The following is a 19,198-nucleotide window of genomic DNA, read 5'->3' on the forward strand; positions in this document are numbered from 1 at the left end:
ACCGGCTTCCCAAGCAGCCGCAGCGTTCCGGAAGCTCCAGGCGGTCTTTCTGCCGAGGCTTAGTCCGGGCCCCCAACCTCCCCGCCCCGTCGGTTGTTGTCTGGGCGGGTGAGTGTCTCCCATTTCTCCCACCACCGTTTGCCGGCCCACCTTTCCCTCGCCCCGATTTTTCCTGGGGGCTCTGGCGGGCTGCGGCGGCTGCGGCAGTGCGGGGCTGCTTCTCGGGCTCAAGGGGTCCCCGGCCGGGCTGGCGACTGTGCATCGGGAGAAGCCCGCTGCTGTCGAGCCCGCGTCCTCCGGCGAAGAGTGGGGCGAAGAGCCTGAGATTTGGCTTTCTCTGCAGGAGACCAGAGTCGGGACTTGGCAGGGAAGTGGACGGTAGCCACGGGTGGTTTTATTTTTAGGGTAAGCAGTCAACTCGGGTGGAGGCGTATAATGGAGTAAAAAGAAGAGTGAGTTAGTCGTAGCTGGAAGGAATCTCTCACAAACCTTGCAATCTTCACTAAATCATTTACCTCTGTTTCTCAGCCCTTGCCGGGTCTGATGTAGTCACCGGTATGCGTCCTTTGTTGTGATTGATGAGACTAGAAAGCTGCCATCCAGAAAGCGGGAGCTTTTAGCCCTAATTGTGTTGTGAATTTAAAGGATTCCCTTTTTCTGTTTGTTCAGTACGTGGAACCAGAGCTGACAGTAAAGAGGTGGTACCCTTAATTGTAGCAGATAAAGTGCGATAAACTGGTTACCGGAGTACCTGAAGTCCTGTGTTACCATTAGAGCCAGTTTTCCGAAGTGTCTGTTCGCGTGTGTATTAGGATTTTAGCCACAGTGATGTTCTTTAGCCGGAGAGAGTCAATAGGGTGTTTTCAGTTGCCCTAGTTTACAGAAGCGAGGATGTGGCCTTAGGAGAATGTCTTGGCTTTGCATAGAGAAAGTCGGATGAGCTTCCTGCACGTAATACCCGCGTTTAAAGAGATCTTCCAGTTACTGTGTTTTGTCGGAAACCGTTGGCAGCGTAGAATAACTTGGACGGCGTCAGCCCTTCCAGGGGAAGTCCTGAGACCCTTAGGAGGCGTTCTCACTGCCCAGTCTGTGGAGCCTGCAGAGGGTTTGTGTTCCCTTCCACTTTAGATAACCCGCCACGCAGATTCCTCTGGGGTAGCCTGCTTCGAGCCCTGCCACCCTCCGCGCCTTTCCACCGCATGAATGAGACCAGAAGACCAAACCTCTGTTTTGTCCTTAGTTTTTTTAAAGTTTTTTTTTTTTCCTCCAGAGAATTCATTAATTGAGGTGTTTCTTTAGCAAACGGCAAGAAAGAAAAAGAGCTATGTATTAAATTGATTGTCATATATCAAATCCAGGAAGAGATCTTAGGAATTTGAACTACTCCCTTGAAGGGTATATTATGTCCTTGTGTGGTATAAAATGGACCTCTTCCTAGCAAATTTCTTCCTTCAGCGTGTGCAATCGAGATCTTTTTTTCTTAATACCACAGTTGGAATGCCGCTGATCGAAACAAATGAAATTATGTTTTCTTGAAGTTCTTTCTCTTTTTTTTATTTTTTAAGCTAATCTATACCTAAATAATTTTGTTTATTTGAAATAATTTGTGATAATTGGAGAAAATGTTGATTAAAGCAAATAAGTGAAAAAAAGAAGAAATAAGTCATCAGTATTCTTGCCATCCAGAGACCACCAGAATGTCAGCAGTGGTTTATATCCTTCCAGACTTTTTTGCATTTAGATATTTTATACAAAAATGGTATCATACCTCATGTTCTTCTGTAACCTACTTTTTCACATATTAGCACTTCATTTTTGAGTAACACATTACAATTTTTATAGATACTCTTGGACCTTAACTTTTATAGAGTATTTGCTGTATGTTTGCCAAACCATAATGATTAAAATCATAGTTTTAAAAGATTTCCTTTCAAATCTCTCATCATGATATTATAAGATTTATGAAATCAGTATGCATTGTGTGACAAACTAAGACTTTGCTTGTTTAACTCTTGGGAAAACAGGCACAGAATAGCCTGAGTTAACACTGTGGAAGTTTGAAAAGCTTTTGGTCACTTGGTGATTTGATTTAGGTAAGGGTTTAGTTCTGTGCCATAGCTCCTGTATGTCCCAAATGTTGACCAGCTGGCAAGGCCTCCGGCAGTAAGGTCCTAAAAGATTTTACTTTATACACTTAATATGCTTTATGAACACTGAGTCTTGGATGTGTGCCTGTTTAGTCCAGTGCTTTATCAGTGGTGCCAAAAGAGAAGCGAGGTTCCCCGCACCTTAGCTTCAAAGGATAAGTACTTACTAAAGAGTATCCTAAATATACTAATATTGCCCACTTGGGTCCCTTAGTCATAAACTTACCTACATGTGCCTTGAATGGTAGTGTTCAATATGTAGTCTAGATTTTTCCACTTCTTCCCCTCTCTACTGCTACCACCTTTGCCAACTCTTACCGTGTCTCACCTGGCCTACTGCAGAAACCTCTGGTCTCCCTGCTTCCACTTTGGCTTTTTATGGTGCATCCCCTTTCCCACAGCCTGAGGGATCCTTTAAAATGTCAGATCACGTCACCCCTTTGTTGAAAGTCTCTCATCACGTTCAGAATAAAATCCAACCTCTTTCTCAAGGTTTGCCAAGCAGTAGAGGTCTCGGCACTGCCTTCCTCTGTCTCACCTTGTATCCAAATGCCTTAATCAGGACCCAGGAGAATGGCAACAGCAGTTTCTTCCTGTGTTCCAGCTGCACTAGCGTCCTAGGGACTGGCCAGGTTTGTTCTTGCCTCAGGGCGTTTGCACTTGCTCTTCCTTGTGGCTTCAGTCTTCTCCCAGATCTTCCTATAGCTGATTCCATCATGTCATTCAGGTCTCAGTTCAGTCTCTTCAAGGAGATTGTTCCCACAATTATCTCACCATTCTCTCATTTTCTTTATAGCATCACTATCTGGAATTTCCTTTGTTTTTATATTCTGCCTCCTATACTAGAAATTAAACTCTGGGAAAATGAAGACCTTGTCTGTCCTTTTCACTGCCAAGCAGGTGCTCAATATGATGGTTGAATGAATAAACTTGAACATATCTGTATTACTGTTGAATGCACTCTTTTTCTTAAATATAATTTTATTTATTTATTTATTGACTGCTGGGTCTTCATTGCTGCTTGGGCTTTTCTCTAGTTGCTGCCAGCAGGGACTGCTTTCTGGTTGCACTGTGCAAGCTTTTCCTTGTGGTGGCTTCTCTTGTTGCAGAGCACAGGCTGTAGGGCATACAGGCTTCAGCAGTTTCCACAAGTGGGCTCAGTGGTTGTGGTTCCCAGGCTCTAGACCACAGGTTCAATAGTTGTGGTGCACAGGCTTAGTTGCTGTCCTGCATGTGGGATCTTCCCAGACCGAGGATCGAGCCTGTGTCTCCTGCATTGGCACATGGATTCTTTACCAGTGAGCCACCAGGGAAGCCCCTCTACTGTCTCTTTTAAACCAGTTCTTTTTATGGCAGAACCCTAATTTTCAGTCTCCTTTTGTAGGAGTGTACCTTGATTCTCCTACTTCAATAGTCCTTGATGTTTGGATCAGGGAACAGCCGTGTTATACTTTTTGTTCAGTCACTTAAGTCGTGTCCGACTCTGCGACCCCATGGACTGCAGCACGCCAGGCTTCCCTGTCCTTCACCATTTTCTGGAGCTTGCTCAAACTTTTGTCCGTTGCATCAGTGATGCCATCCAACCCTTTCGTCCTTTGTCATCCCTTTTTGTTTTCAGTCTTTCCCAACATCAGGGTCTTTTCTAATGAGTCAGCTCTTTGCATCGGGTGGCCAAGGTATTGGAGCTTCAGCTTCAGCATCAGTCCTTCTAATGAATATTCAGGATTGATTTCCTTTAGGATTGACTGGTTTGATCTCCTTGCAGTCCAAGGGACTCTCAAGTGTCTGCTTCAACACCACAGCTCAAAAGCATCTATCTCCTTGAATTGGCTTAAATTCATGTTCACTGAGTCAGTGATGCTGTCTGACCATCTCATCCTCTGCTGCCCATTCTCCTTTTGCCTTCAGTCTTCTCCAGCATTAGGGTCTTTTCCAGTGAGTTGGCTGTTTGCATCTCGTGGCCAAAGTATTAGAGCTTCAGTATCAGTCCTTCCAGTAAATAGTCAGTGTTGATTTCCTTTAGGATTGGCTGGTTTGATCTCTTGCAATCCAAGAGTCTTCTCTCTCAAGAGTCTTCTCTAACACCACAGTTAGCAATTATCAATTCTTTGGTTCTCAGCCTTCTTTATGGTCCAATTCTCACATCCATACATAAGTACTAGAAAAACCATAGTTTTGACTATGCTCAGTTGCTACAGTGTGTCCAACTCTTTGTACCCTGTAGACTGTAGCTTGTCAGGCTCCTCTGTCGATGGGGATTCTCTAGGCAAAAATACTGGAATGGGTTGCCATGCCCTCCTCCAGGGGATCTTCCCTGGAGGGAGGATCCCAACCCAGGGATCAGACCCAAGTCTTGTATGTCTCCTGCATGTGTCAGATACTATGCTAAAAACTTTTAACATGTTTTTCAGTTAACTGTGAAACAACTCAGATATAGGTGTTCCTGCTCCCTCTTTACAAATGAAAGAACTGAGACATACTGAGTAGAAGGTTGAATTTGAACCCAAGTTAGTTCTCTTAATCAGTGTACCCTACAGTGTTTAGAACTATATGCAGTCCTTTCGTTTTAGTAAGCCATTTTTTTTGTTAGGGGCAAAATAATGTTTTCTGTCCCATTTCCAGTCCTTAATGAAGATCATTGTTTTTTGGTCTTTGTGCCTGAAGTTGCACAATTGGTAGATGACCTGAAGGAGCATCTGTAAAGACTCCTACGTCTTCTTGCTTTGTTGTATTGAGTTTTCAGATTTAAAACTACCAGGTTTAAAGCGAATTTGAGGTCTTTTCTCCTCCCTATGCATTGCCGTGCATTCCACACACCCAGAGTCTATCACTTTTCTACCTGCTCATATACTCATTTGAACTCTTCATACATTTCCTTCATTGATTTGGGTGTTGTAATATTTGAACTACCATGGGATCATCATAAACTGAACAGATTTCTCACTGTAAGACCCTTTCCAAATGAGTTAAAAGTACTGAATTTGATTGATGCATTGATTTGGGGGGCTTCCCTGATAGCTCAGTTGGTACAGAATCCGCCTGTAATGCAGGAGACCTGGGTCAAGAAGATCCACTGGAGAAGGGTTAGGCTACCCACTCCAGTATTCTTGGCTTCCCTTGTGGCTCAGCTGGTAAAGAATCCTTCTGCAATGTAGAAGACCTGGGTTTGATCCCTGGAGAAGGGAAAGGCTACCCACTCCAGTATTCTGGCCCAGAGAATTGCATGGACTAGTCCATGGGGTCTCAAAGAGTTGGGCACACTGAGCGACTTTCACTTTCACTTTGATTTGGGGTGGGGAGGATACTTAATCTAGAGAAATACTGGTTGTCTTTCTTCTCTTCCTAGTCTTAAAGCCTGGATAGCTATATTTATCTATGGAAGCTCTGGTCACACGTGATCTTTAGCAGAGCTCTATCATAACCCATCTTGGGCCTTTGTAAATAACCATGTGTGGCTCCTTTAGCTTCACTTTTCATATTCAGTTGTCTGTGGCTATTTGGCTTATTTGATTGGGAGGCCCATGAGGTCAGGGAGGACCGATTAAGCAACAGTAGGCTTGTTGATGGGATAAATAAATGAAGAAAGATATCAACTTTAACTATATCTGTAAAAACCAGTACATTGCTAAAAAGCAGTATTTGTAAAAATCTTTTCCCATATAGTTTAATAAGACTTAGAACAAAAGCTTCAATAAAAGATACTAAATTGTTTACATTGATAATTAATGGTGATATATTAATATATGAGTTGTAAAGATTTTGCAGAAAGTAAGCACTCCCGACAGTTATATTGTGACTTATATTAGAATTTTTTTTAAGATTGTACTACTACAAGCTTATAAGCAAAGGTATTCTTTTGGTGTGTGCTTATGTTCACGTTTATGTTTCAGTCCACGGAACAAGGGCTAACCATCTGAATTGGTTGTATGCATGTGGCAGTAGATCCTACAGTTAAGTAACAGTTTGGGCACTTCAAAGTGATTTGAAAAGAAGGCTGAAAATTATTTGAATCTGAAATTAAAACAGTTACCTGTCTGAATCTCAATAGCAATGACATTTACTGTTTATGGAGTCTATATGCTAGTCTCTTGACTTTCATTACTTCCTATATGTTTAGCTTACACATCAGCCCTCCAAGTCGGACATTGTCACTCCCAATTTATACCGGAGGAAACAGGCTCTGGTTAGTAAATTGCTTAAGGTAAAGCCACTTGGGACTTGTGGGATTCAAACTCAATTTTCTTTGACCAAAATTCATAAACTTTATATTTCAACAATATTGAGTAGTCTTTTTGTCTTAGAGAATCATGGGAGCTATAATAAGTAAACCTACTTGTTTTAGCTGTCAGATTATGCTACTAGAAGTACTTTCATGAATTGTTTTGTTCTGTTTAAACCTAAATTGGATATGCATGTCTAGTAGTCCCTCCTTTAAAAAAAAGAGAAAAAAACCTGAGACATGCTTGTTACTGAAAAGCTGCAAAGGATAGTAATATATAAAACCAACAACAAAAGTTACAATCCTGTACATATATTTCCTTCCAGTCTTTAACTTTTAAAATTCATCTTTGGTACAGCTGAGATGTAATACTCACATAAGCTTGTATTCTTTTTGAGGGATGAGAGTGGGGTCAACATAGTGATCTTTTTACCATGGCCTTAGAAAATACCTAAACTTGATTTTAACTGGCTGCATTTTATAAGATGTTTTGAATAAACTGGTTTACTTGAAGTTTTCACTTAATATTAAACATGAATGTAGTTTCCAGTTTTCACCATTATAAATAATATTGTGGTGAACCATGGCTTTAAATAGCCAACCAACCAGTCTTAATTATGTAAAAAAACATAATCACACTTTAATGACTTGAAATACGATTTTAATCATCGTTCAGCAAGTATATACAGCATATATATTCTTGCAATCCTAGAAAATTTACTCGAGGGTTTTTATTGTTTTTTTAATAATTTTACTTGTTAATTTAACACTTTTTGGCTGTTCTGGGTCTTCCTTGCTACACACAGGCTTTCTCTAGCCGCAGTGAGTAGGGACTACTCTAGTTGCAATGCACGGGCTTTTCATTGCAGTGGCTTCTCTTGCAGAGCATGGGCTCTAGAGTTGGGCTTTAGTAGTTTTGATGCACGGGCTTAGTGACCTCTCGGCATGTGCAGTCTTCCTTGATTAGGGATCAAACCCATGTTTCCTGCCTTGGCAGGTGAATTCTTTACCACTAAGCCACTCAGGCCTGGCATGCTGCATGCAGTTCATGGGGTCGCAAAGAGTCGGACACGACTGAGTGACTGAACTGAACTGAACTGAAGCCACTCGGGGACGCTCCTACACGAGGGTTGGGACGGGAAGCCTGGTGGGCTGCCGTCTTTGGGGCCGCAGAGTCAGACACGACTGAAGTGACTTAGCAGCAGCAGCAGCAGCAGCAGCCTCTGAGAAGAAGAGAGTACCTTTTTTACTTTTGTGGTTTTTTTAAACTTTTGTATTTGAATTGTAAAAGTATAAATGTGATTGCTTTTAAAATTAAAAAAAGTTCAACTCCTTGAGAAAGTATGTTTTTCTAAACCAAAACCAAGTTTTAGGTTTATAGTAAGGCTTATATTTTGTTTGTAACATTTCAAACTTGAGTGCTTTTATTTAAAGAAAGTTACCTTTTTGTTGCTTTATTTTCATATCGAATTTTCATTTCCTTTTTAAAATTTAGGTGAAAACACAGATGTGAGTCTCAAGTTTGTAAAAGTACAGAATAAAGCTGATTTATGCTTGACTGCGCTCATTGGCAAGTATTGCAGGTGCAGCACTTTCAAATTTTAAGAATGATAAAGATGCTTCAAATCAAGTTAGGGACACAGTGAACATCTTCTTGGTAAATGAAGTTTTAGACGATGTGTTCTGGTTGCTATCTTGTTTTAGCTTATACTTTTTAAAAAAAAGCTAATTTTTTTTTAACATATTATGTATTTTGTTGCTCTGTACTCCTGGCAGAGGTAATGTAGAAGAAACTGACTTGCTTGCAATTTTGAAGACTTCTGTTTTTCCTGTGGTGCTTATTCAAATTTCATTTTTTTAAAAGATTGATGTATTTTTTGACTGTGGTATGTCTTCGTTGCTATGAGTGGATTTACTCAAGTTACAGCAAGTGGAGACTAGTCTCTAGTTAGAGTGTGCGGGCTTCCCATTGCAGTGGCTTCTCTTGTGGAGCACAGGCTTTATGGTCGTGAGTCGAGTTTCATTTTTTAATAACGTTGCTTTCTGTATCACAGTGGTTCTAGGCGTTTTTTCCTGTCATTATGAATGGCATTTGTGTGCACCTGTGTTCAGATAGGTCGTCTAGGCTGTAGCATGGCTGAGATAAGCCATGGTTAATCTGAGTTGGGAGAGTAGTAGCCATAACTCCGTTCTGTGACAAAAATCATGTAGGCAAGGAAGTGAAGGGGAGTAATAGAAAAAGTCTTGATTCTGCTCTGGTTTATTTGAACGGTTGAATGATAGAAGGCAGGAGGAGAAGGGGACGACAGAGGATGAAATGGTTGGATGGCATCACCGAATCAATAGGCATGAATTTGAGCAAACTCTGGGAGGTGGTGAAGGACAGGAAGCCTGGTGTGCTGCAGGCCATGGGGTCACTAAGAGTCGGACACAACTTAGCAACTGAACAATAACAACAAATCATTCGCAGATGTGTAACATTACTTGTGATGTACTTCAGAATTTCAGACCATGCTTGTTATTTTGCAATATAGCTATTGAAAACTGGTTTCGTAACAATTGTATCCTCTATGATTTGCGGGGGCGGTCACAGAATATGGAATTTTTATACCATCTGTTAAATTTTTCTGTTTCTAACTTATGGAACACAGTGTTTTTTCCCGAATTAAAAAATTTTTATTCAGAATGTGATTAAGTAGTACTCGAGTAGAAATTTCAGAGAACATTTTCAGAATATGAAACTTTGGGTTAAGATACTGAATATAAACAAAGATGATTCAATTGCAGACTTTTCCCTTGTTTGGCTGTTTATAATAAATTTTACCCCTGGGCCTTGAGAGAGTCTTTAAGATTGTACAAGAGTAAAGAATAGCCAGGGAAGAACAGAAAATTTGTAGATGAGGGACCAAGATTTAGAACAGAAGACTTCTTTCTTCTTTTTCACTTTTATGCAAAGGAGTGATGGCTGAGCCCCAGGGGAATTCAACCCCACCCCACACACACCCCCACCCCAACCCCAAAGCAGTGTACAAAGAACTTGGGTTGAGGGTTGAAGATACATTTCAAATCTAAAGGCTTAGAGTTGAATTGCCTCAGAGCATTTTACAGTTCATAAAGCACTCTTTAAAATTCTCACCCGATCCTTGGAACAACCTATTAAAATAAATAGTTTCAATTATCACTCTTGTTTTATAGGTAGGGAAACTGAAGTTCCAGAGAGGCTCATTTATCCATTTTTTCAGTAGTGTCGTAACTTAAGTCACTTATCTAAGATATATTCTTTCTGCTATCCCATGCTGTTTTTAGCAGGTGTTCTTAAGGTGATTCCTAGAATACAGTCGGGCTCTGTCCATGGAATTCTACAGGCAAGAATACCGGAGTGGATTGCCATTCCCTTCTCCAGGGGATCTTTCCGACTGAGGGGTCTAACCTGGGTCTCCTGCATTGTAGGCAGATTCTTTTTACCGTTTGAGCCATCAGGGAAGCCCACAATCAGATACAGGTAAGGGGGAAAAAGGTTGTAGAGGAAAGAAAAGGTGTAGGAAAATAGGGTCACATTAGCAGGGAATTTCCAGAAAAGTAATGGCAGCCGTGGGGGTTGGGGGGGCCTTTAACCGAGTCCTGTGCTACACCCACATAGAGGAATTAAGGAGATACAGAAATTCTTGATAACTGTGAACAGTACAGCTGTTAGTATAAAAGGCATAGAAGTTAAGTGAGTTAAGTAGTTCTCCTTTTGAACTTTCTCTGGAGAGATTATCACAGTAGTTGTTTGTCTGAGACATTTATTTTGGCTGTTAATTATATACTAGTATGTGATTATATTATTATTATAATAAGAATGAATTATAATTAGTAATTAACTTGATTGCAAACGCTTGGAGGTAGGGCTTAACGTTTTATTTCTTCTGTATCCTCCTCTGAACTCTTCTGCTAGCTACCTAGTCCCCTGGGGACTTGTCAGATAGATCCTTTTCAGTAAAGGAGAAGTGAGAGAAGACAGGGGTTTGAAGCCCTGCTCTACTGGGTGACTTTGGGTAAGTCACTGACTTTCTCAGGGTCTCAATTTTTTTTCTCTTTAAATGAGTGAATGAGAACTGCTGCATCCCCAACATTTTAAAAGTACCATTTATGAAGCTGTGGTTTGTTGAATATGAATAAATGAAGACTTAGCATCCTCTGATACATTCCTAATCTATACTATGCTGTCTTGCACAGGCCTCCTAGTCATTTTGACCTTGTTTTTCCTGTACATTCCCATTCTCCTTGATGAAGAAAGAACATTTTATTGTCATTCTTTCTAGCCTACTCTCATCTCTTCCTTTTGAATAGTATGCCCTCTGAAAGAATATATTTAAGCTTTCTGTTATCCTGTAAAAATGTTTTATAATAAGATTTTCGGATGTGGTCTTTATTTTATTTTTCTCTTGTAAATAGCTAATTCTGGATGGGCCTGTCGACGTGAAAAAAAATGCACAACACTAGAGTCATGAGTTGAGTTTATTCCATGTCTTACTGACATGGAATAACACGGGAGATAGGCTCTCAGCTAGCTCTGAGGAACCATTCCAAAGGTACTGGAGGAGCTGGTATCTATATGTACAGTCAGTTGAAAGGTTACTGAAGTTGCATGGATCAGATATCTCAATTTTAGCGCTTTTCTGTGCATGGGAAGATGCAACAATCTGAGGTCATTGGAATTCTTCCTTAGATAGGCCTTTCAATTATCTGTGCTGCTGTGCTGTGCTTAGTTGCTCAGTCGTGTCCCACTCTTTGCTCCCCCATGGACTGTAGCTTGCCAGGCTCCTCTGTCCATGGGGATTCTCCAGGCAAGAATACTGGAGTGGGTTGCCATACCCTTCTCCAGGGGATCTTCCCAACCCAAGGACCAAACCCAGGTCTCCTGCATTGCAGGCAGATTCTTTACTATCTGAGCCACTGGGGAAGCCAAGAATACTGGAGCTGAAGGGATAGGGTAGCCTATCCCTTCTCCTGGGGATCTTCCCAACCCAGGAATCAAACCCAGGTCTCCTGCATTGCTGGAGGATTCTTTACCAGCTGAGCTACCAGGAAAGCCCACCTAGGGGTCCATTAATCCAAAACACAGAATGTGTCACCCTAAATTCTTTCATTGTGTACTTATAGATCAGCAGCTATTGTGGCTAATGATTTGATCCTTAAAGAACTGGAATGGCAGGCAACATTCTTTGTTTACACACAGTATAGGGTCACCCTGTTGGATCAAATAGGGAGTAGTATTAGGAATTTGTAACTGTAATTGCTTGGTTATTAATGTAAATTTTTAAAATTTGTCATGATAGAACTCAGGAAGTTTTAACTCCTAAGCACAGAGAATTGTGGTATTTAAGGAATATAATGGATTTATTTCAACATTTACATTTTAAAATGACTTTAATCTCCCAGGCAGCATTTTAGCCTAGTTTTTTACCAAATGACGATTGACCTGAACTTGAAACTGCATCCTTTCTCCTTGCGCACTTCCCATCAGAGAATCAGACTTGCAGATGTAGTTTAAGAGAAAAGTATGTAACTCAAAAGAAGCATTAGGAAGTTAATTGATGGTTATCTAATTTCTGTAGTGCTCTAAAGTTGTCTTGATGAGAGTGAAACAAGTATAAGCTTCATGATTGGTCATATCCGACAGATGTGCAATGAGTCTTGGTCAGGAATTTACATTATGACTTCCTGTCCAAGGTCTCTCTCATACTGGATGGAAATGTGATCATGGTCAAATTGCTCACTTATCTGAACTTATTTTCCTCATTTTAAAAGAGGAATAATTTTCTTGCTTAACTTGTTGGAAGGGCTGTTGTTAAGCTATGAAAGTAGTTAGAAAGCTGCAGGCATAACTATTTTAGATATGACTGTTTGATTGAGATCCATTTCTGATAAAAGAATAAAGCAAATGAGTATGTTGCAAAAACATTGTATCTGTGGGAATTTGAACACCTTATTACATTAAGATGTTGAGTCATCTGATAAAAGTAATCTGAACTTCTAATTATACATGTCAGTGTATGATATAATATTACTGAAATTGATAGGCAAATATTTTGTTCTCCCTGTTTAATATGAAAGGTAGCCAGAGTTTTGGGATAGCTCTCCTTAATTGGTTGATCAGTTTTCTAATTGGCTACTGGGCAAAAGCAGATTCAGAAAGGAGTTTGTAGAAAAATTATTTTTAGAGTAGAGTAATTATTCCTGTAATTGGGAATAAGGTTAAAAATAGAAAGTAAATGCAAAGGTAATCTTCCTGAATGTCTGGGGGGCAGTTGTAGCTGTTTCTGGTATGTTTTACTCTCTTGGTTTTTATAACTTTGGAGTGTTAGTAGCACTGATGCTTTTTAGGTAAAAATGTATAAAATACTTCTGAGTTCCTCATTTCACTGACAACATCTCTATTTTCTGTATTATAAAAACAAATTGCATGTATTCTAAATTGTTACTTTGTATTTTGCCCTTACTGTGGGTTTTTATTTTTAACTTTTAAGTGGGAAGAATTTTAACATTGTCTTGATCACTGTAAAGATAGGACTAATTGAAAAAGTGATTTTATCATAAGTCACCTTCTTAAAATTACAGTAGAAAGATAGTTTTCATCCTCTTACCTTGAATTAGGCTTGGTTATTCCTGCTTTCTCAAGAAGAGCCCTCTGTTTGCATGGGGAGAAATCAGAAGAATTTTCGTTAGTCTATAAAAATGTATTTCTAAAAAACTGAGGTATGCTTGAAATTTTTAGTACTAACCGGTCATGAATCTCTATGTATCCATCAGCTGGCTTCAGCAGTTACTGAACTTATGACCTTTATTTCATCCACACCTCCCCTTTTGCAGGGTCATTTTCACCTGGATCCCAGGCATAAAAATCTCTTTAACTGGAAATACATAGTGAGATCTCTCAGAGGTAAAGACTCTTTCAGATGTGACAATTGACATTATAGTTATGTTAAAAAATTTAATGCAGGGTAATTTCCTACATGACATTTAATCCAGTCAGTGTTCAGAGTTCCTTTTTGTTTGTATCATAATTGTCCTTTTGCTAGTTTTGTTTGCTTCTGGATTCAAACAAGGTCTATGTACAGCATTCGATTGATAGCTCTAAAATTTCTTAAACTGTAACCATATCCCTGCCATCGCTTGAAGTTTTGTTTACTTTTTACTATTTGTTTATTGAAAAATTGGAGTTAGTTTTCCTTAGTTTTGCTGCATTCAGCATTTTTCCTGATTTATAATAAAAGTTAATATATAATTATTATTTGATAGGGACTCCACATTATTTGATGAGGACTTCCCTGGTGGTCCAGTGGTTAAGATTCCGACTTCCAATGCAGAAAGTACTAGTTTGATCCCTGGTCAGGGAACTCAGACCCCACATGCCTTGCAGTTTGGCAAAAAAAAAAAAAAATTCTATGATATTGAAAGATAAAATATACAGAATGAAAAGTAAAATCTTGTCACTCAGAGATTCCCGATGTTAGTTTTCCTGTGTTTTCTTTCAACTTTTTCAAGTGTGTTTTTTTTGCGCTTTTAAAATATATGCATGTACTTTGCTTATTTTTATATCCTTTTTAATATATTTTAATATTACGTTGTGCTTATTTCCCCATGTCATTATGAAAGAAGATGAAGCATTTGGCTGCATGATACTTCACAGTATGTATCTTAATTTAAGCATTTCCTTTTAGCCAGACATTTGTTGTTGCTGTTGTTTAGTTGCATCCAACTCTTTGCAGCCCCATGGACTGCATCCCACCAGGCTCCTCTGTCCATGAGATTTCCCAGGCAAGAATACTGGAGTGGGTAGCTATTTCCTCCTCCAGGGGATCTTCCTGGCCTAGGCATTGAACCCGAGTCTCCTGTATCTCTTCCATTGTCAGGCAGATTCTTTACCACTGAGTCACCAGCCAGACATTTAGACCGTTTCCAGTTTTTCACTGTGATAAAGCTGTGATAACAATCTTAGTACATAGGTCTTTGTATTTCAGATTAAAAAAAAAATGATAGAACCTTAGAAGTGGAATTATTCAAAGGGCATGAACATTTTTTAATTTCTGAATTCATATTGCCATAAAATTATAGTTTGTAATCTCCAGTGCAGTTCCCACTTTAAGAATCTGTTTGTATATGTTCTATGTTATTAAGAAATCTTTGCTTATCATATTAGTGGAGTGTGATTTTTTCCCCCTATTCTTTGGCTGTTGTAATTGTATTTGAGATTTTTTAATGCATATATTATGTTGTAAGTTTGTTGATATTTTTCATTGTTCTGCCATTAAAGATCAAATACTCACCTAAATTTGTCTTCTAGAATCACTTAGGGTTTTTTTTTTCCTTAATTGCTAGAAGGCATTCTTAGCATGTACTTTGTACATTCCTAGCATTTATTAAACTATTGATCCCCTCATTTATTTGTAATTCAAGTTTTGATATATAAATACACTTTGTGGTTGGTATGTTCAGAAAATTCTAGAAAAAGGAATTGTTTTCCTGTTTACTGAGTTTTAATATTATTGCTTATCTCTCTCCTCCCTCCACCCTCTTCTTTCTGCTTCCCATCTATGAAATGTATCCAGATGTCTTTGATTCTGAATGAGTCTTGGGAAAACACTTAAAAAAAAAACCTAGTCTAGTTCTCATCTGTTTTCCTTTATTTTCCTTGTTATATGTGTATTTTTAAAATGAATTCCCATTTGCTTTTATTTTAAACTCAATTGACCAGATGTTACCAAAACATTATACCAGCATACTCCGTTGTTACAGCATTTTGATCCTCTTTAACTGTTAATACTTCCACCAGAGGATGAATAGAGGAAGGGAAAGGTAAAACATTGAAAACTGGCTACACCCTGAGCCAGAGGGTATAGTCTTATGTACTTTCCAATCCAGAGACAAGTTTTTATATATCTAGACCAGTGGTTCTTAGTCTGTAGTATACTATAAAGAATGATTACCTCAGATTTAGGGCAAAGGCTGACTTTAGAAATATCCATTGTATGGTCTGTTTATATACTTGGTTATTTCTCACTAATAATGGGATTTGGTTTACTTTGTAACACATATATTTCCGGAGTTTAGAATACCATTTTTTATGCTTAATGCTAGCTAACAAATTCAGTGATGATGGAAGGTCAGATAGTGTGCTTAAGATAATTTAGCATGTTCAGTTCAAGAGGAAAGTTGAGATGTAATTATTTGTCCCTAGAGCAAATGGTTCTGGTATGGGAAGAACAGGATGCTCACAGTAAAGTTATTCTTTTGAAAAGTTAATATTTTTTGAATCACTCAGAAGACACAAAGGCAGTATACAGTGACAAGTTTTCTTACTATCTCTGTCCCTTAGACACTTGGGCCACCAGTCACATCATTTTTGAATACTAAATTCTTATGGTTTTAAATGATTGGCGAGTGTCCATAGAAGAAAATTTATCTTTAAGTTATTAATGGAAGGAAGTTTGGCATCAACCTTTAGTATTTATTTTGGATAGAATCTTTTGTTTACATGTATCTGTGTTTACATATATGTGACAGATTTGCATACCCATATGTAAATATGTGATTCAGTTTAAAAAATAAAATATAGAAAATTAGGAAAACAAGAAAAAACATCTGATAACCTTAACAGAACTGGTACTTCTCCCGTAGACTTAAATGCTGGCCACATAGTACTTCTACATACTTTTCCCCCCTTAACCACAAGAATTTCGTATTGAGCATACTGGGTTTCTGACTCATCTCTTATAAGGGATATGAATTTCTTAGTAATATTGCTCTTGGAAGCAGGAGCAGGGAACTAACCTTTATTGAAGAAGAGGGGAAATGAGAGATTGGCAAGAGTATGGAGGTTAAATAAGGGTACATATTTTTATAATTCAATCTTGAGAAAAATAAAGGAAAAGTCAAGTTTCGGTATTTCGAGGTTCTTAGAAATGATTGCTCTTATTTTTTTCTTCTTTTGATTTTTTTTTTTTTTTTTTAAGAGAGTATTGAATCCAAGATTGAATCCAAGGATAAGCTGACATTTTGTTGTTTAAAATGTTTGCGTGGAAGGACAGAAATGCCTTGGGTAGCCATTGCCTTCTCCAGGGGATCTTCCCCACCCAGGGATCCACCCCAGGTCTCCTGCATTGCAGGCGGTTTCTCTACCATCTTAGCTACCAGGGAAGCGTAATGCACAGTACTTGCTTCAAAGCAATATTAATTTATAAACTTCTTGGTAGGATTTCAAGGAGGGCGATCCCAAAATGTTTCTGGAGGACAATAAATGTTGGTGGAATTAATAGTACGTTACCCAGGACTTCCTTGATGGTCCCGTAGTTAAGACTCCATGCTTCCGCTGTAGGGGATGCCAGTTGGATCCCTGGTTGAGGAACTGAGAGCCCACAGGTTGTGTGACGCAGCCAATAAATAAATAAATAGAAATATAAAGAAAATATTATATTACTCAATATTACTAATTTAAGATAAGTAAAATCAGTAATAGTCAATTTCTTTTTATCATTTATAAGGACTTTCCTAGGATCGCCTGGAAGTAATATTAGTCTGTCTCCTCTGTTTTGTAGGCTTACCTTGATCTTGTGGTTAAGAGAGTGTTTGATAGGTTTTTCTACTGTAAAGTTACCTTTTTCTGAATTCTGTCCTTTAGAAGGGAGTCAGGAAATCTAGTCCATGTTTAAGGGTGGGGTAGGATTAAGCTTTACCTCCCAGAGCATGATAAATCTAATACTACTTGGAATTTTATAAGTAAGATTTGTCCCTTTCCCTCCTACTTTCCTCTCCCTTTGTGGGAGTATTTTAAAGCAAACCATAGATAACACACATGTCATTGATAGAATTTTTATAGTTCGTAATCAGATCAGATCAGATCAGTCCCTCAGTCGTGTCCGACTCTTTTCGACCCCATGAATCGCAGCACGCCAGGACTCCCTGTCCATCACCAACTCCCGGAGTTCACCCAGACTCACGTCCATTGAGTCAGTGGTACATATTGCTAAATTAAACTCCAGAAGGGTTATGGCCGTTAACTGGAGGACTAGCAATGCATGACTAAACTTTCATAGTACTTTTTTGGGGTTTTTTTAGGTGAAAGTTTACGTTTTAATTTGCATTTATTTTACTAGTTAGGGTGACCTTTTAAAATGTTTGTTAATTAGCTGTAGCACCTCTTTTAGGAATTATCTTTTCCCTTGGTCTTTACTTATTTTAAATGTCTTTTAGAGACTCTCTTAGCTATTTTAACTCCTTTTTCTCTTAGAGACTTAAGAGATTTGTTTACATTTTGCTTACTGGTCCTTCATTTTTAATCATCTTCAGGGGTTTGTCTTTTATTCATATCTTATGATCACATCATTCTTCCTGTTGTATTCTTTTAAAATTTTTTCCTCTTGTTGCATTTACCTGTATATATGATAAGGAAATTTGGCAGCCATTGGTAAAGCAAGAAGTAAAGAAGTAAGGCCATTTTAGGTAAAAGTCATCTAATGGTAATTCCATTCCAAATTAATGTGAGAACTCTTTATGGGTTAGTCTAGCATATGAATTATTTGCTTTTAAAATTCATGACTGGTTCTCCTAAGCATTTTGTGTTAAAAGTACTTTTATGTTATACTTTATAAATATTTACTATTTTGCAGTGTATTATGGAGAAGACAATGGCAACCCACTCCAGTACTACTTGACTGGAAAATCCCATGGACGGAGGAGCCTGGTAGGCTGCAGTCCATGGTGTCGCTAAGAGTCGGATCTGACTGAGCGACTTCACTTTCACTTTTCACTTTCATGCATTGGAGAAGGAAATGGCAACCCACTCCAGTGTTCTTACCTGGAGAATCCCAGGGATGGGGGAGCCTGGTGGACTACCATCTATGGGGTTGCACAGAGTCAGACATGACTGCAGTGACGCAGCAGCAGCAACAGCAGTTTATTACAAAAGTATGAGATTAACTTTTATATTCTTGAAATCTATGTTAACATTTTAGTATGTTTTGGGAATTTTTATTACCCCTAGATATTGTAAAATACCCTCTTTTTAAAAAAGTATAATTTCTTAGAAAAGAAACGTAGGTGATAATAGCTTCTTGCAAAGATATATTCAAACCAAATAGTTTCTTCTGTCAGAGAAACCAAGATGAACTCTCACACATATGCAAATATATAAAGGCCTTCCCACCTAAATTTTTAGGCTTGGAAGACATTTTATTTTATTTTTTTTACTTCCTTTTAGTCCTTAACAATTATGACAGTAACAAATAATTCCAAAGTAAAAGAGCTGAAGTAAAATTGTTAAAAGAAAATCAAGGGTTTATGGTTACCCTTCAGTTCTTCCAGCTTGTTCCTGGAAGAAGATAGTGTGTTAGTTACAGCATTAAAGAAAATGAGAGTACTCTCCTAATATTTCACAGTGTCATTGGATGTTATTTTTAATTGCTTTTGGGATTTTAGATCTATTTTTCTACGGTTTACAGTTCTGTTAACTCTTTAGCTAACAGTCTAATAAATAAATATTTAAATGGAAATAGACCCTTATATGCAGAGTACATCATGAGAAATGCTGGGCTGGAAGAAGCACAAGCTAAAATCAAGATTGCTGGGAGAAATATCAATAACCTCAGATATGCAGATGACACCACCATTATGGCAGAAAGTGAAGAGGAACTAAAAAGCCTTTTGATGAAAGTGAAAGAGGAGAGTGAAAAAGTTGGCTTAAAGCTCAACATTCAGAAAACGAAGATCATGGCATCTGGTCCCATCACTCCATGGCAAATAGATGGGGAAACAGTGGAAACAGTGTCAGACTTTATTTTTTTGGGCTCCA

The 19,198-nt window shown here is 38.6% G+C and overlaps 1 protein-coding gene across 2 annotated transcripts in view; it reads left to right on the top strand.

Annotated features, from left to right (window-relative positions):
* Positions 1-8: 8 nt before the first annotated feature.
* Positions 9-19,198, top strand: part of SMIM14 (small integral membrane protein 14) — a 62,433-nt gene continuing 43,243 nt past the window's right edge. For both annotated transcript variants that reach the window (XM_010833566.1, XM_010833565.1), the window contains exon 1: positions 9-108. The gene's annotated coding sequence lies outside the window, so the exon portion shown is untranslated. The remainder of the gene's footprint in view (positions 109-19,198) is intronic.

Source organism: Bison bison, unplaced genomic scaffold (assembly GCF_000754665.1).
Source record: "Bison bison bison isolate TAMUID 2011002044 unplaced genomic scaffold, Bison_UMD1.0 scf7180017863790, whole genome shotgun sequence".
Classification (NCBI taxonomy): Eukaryota; Metazoa; Chordata; class Mammalia; order Artiodactyla; family Bovidae; genus Bison; species Bison bison.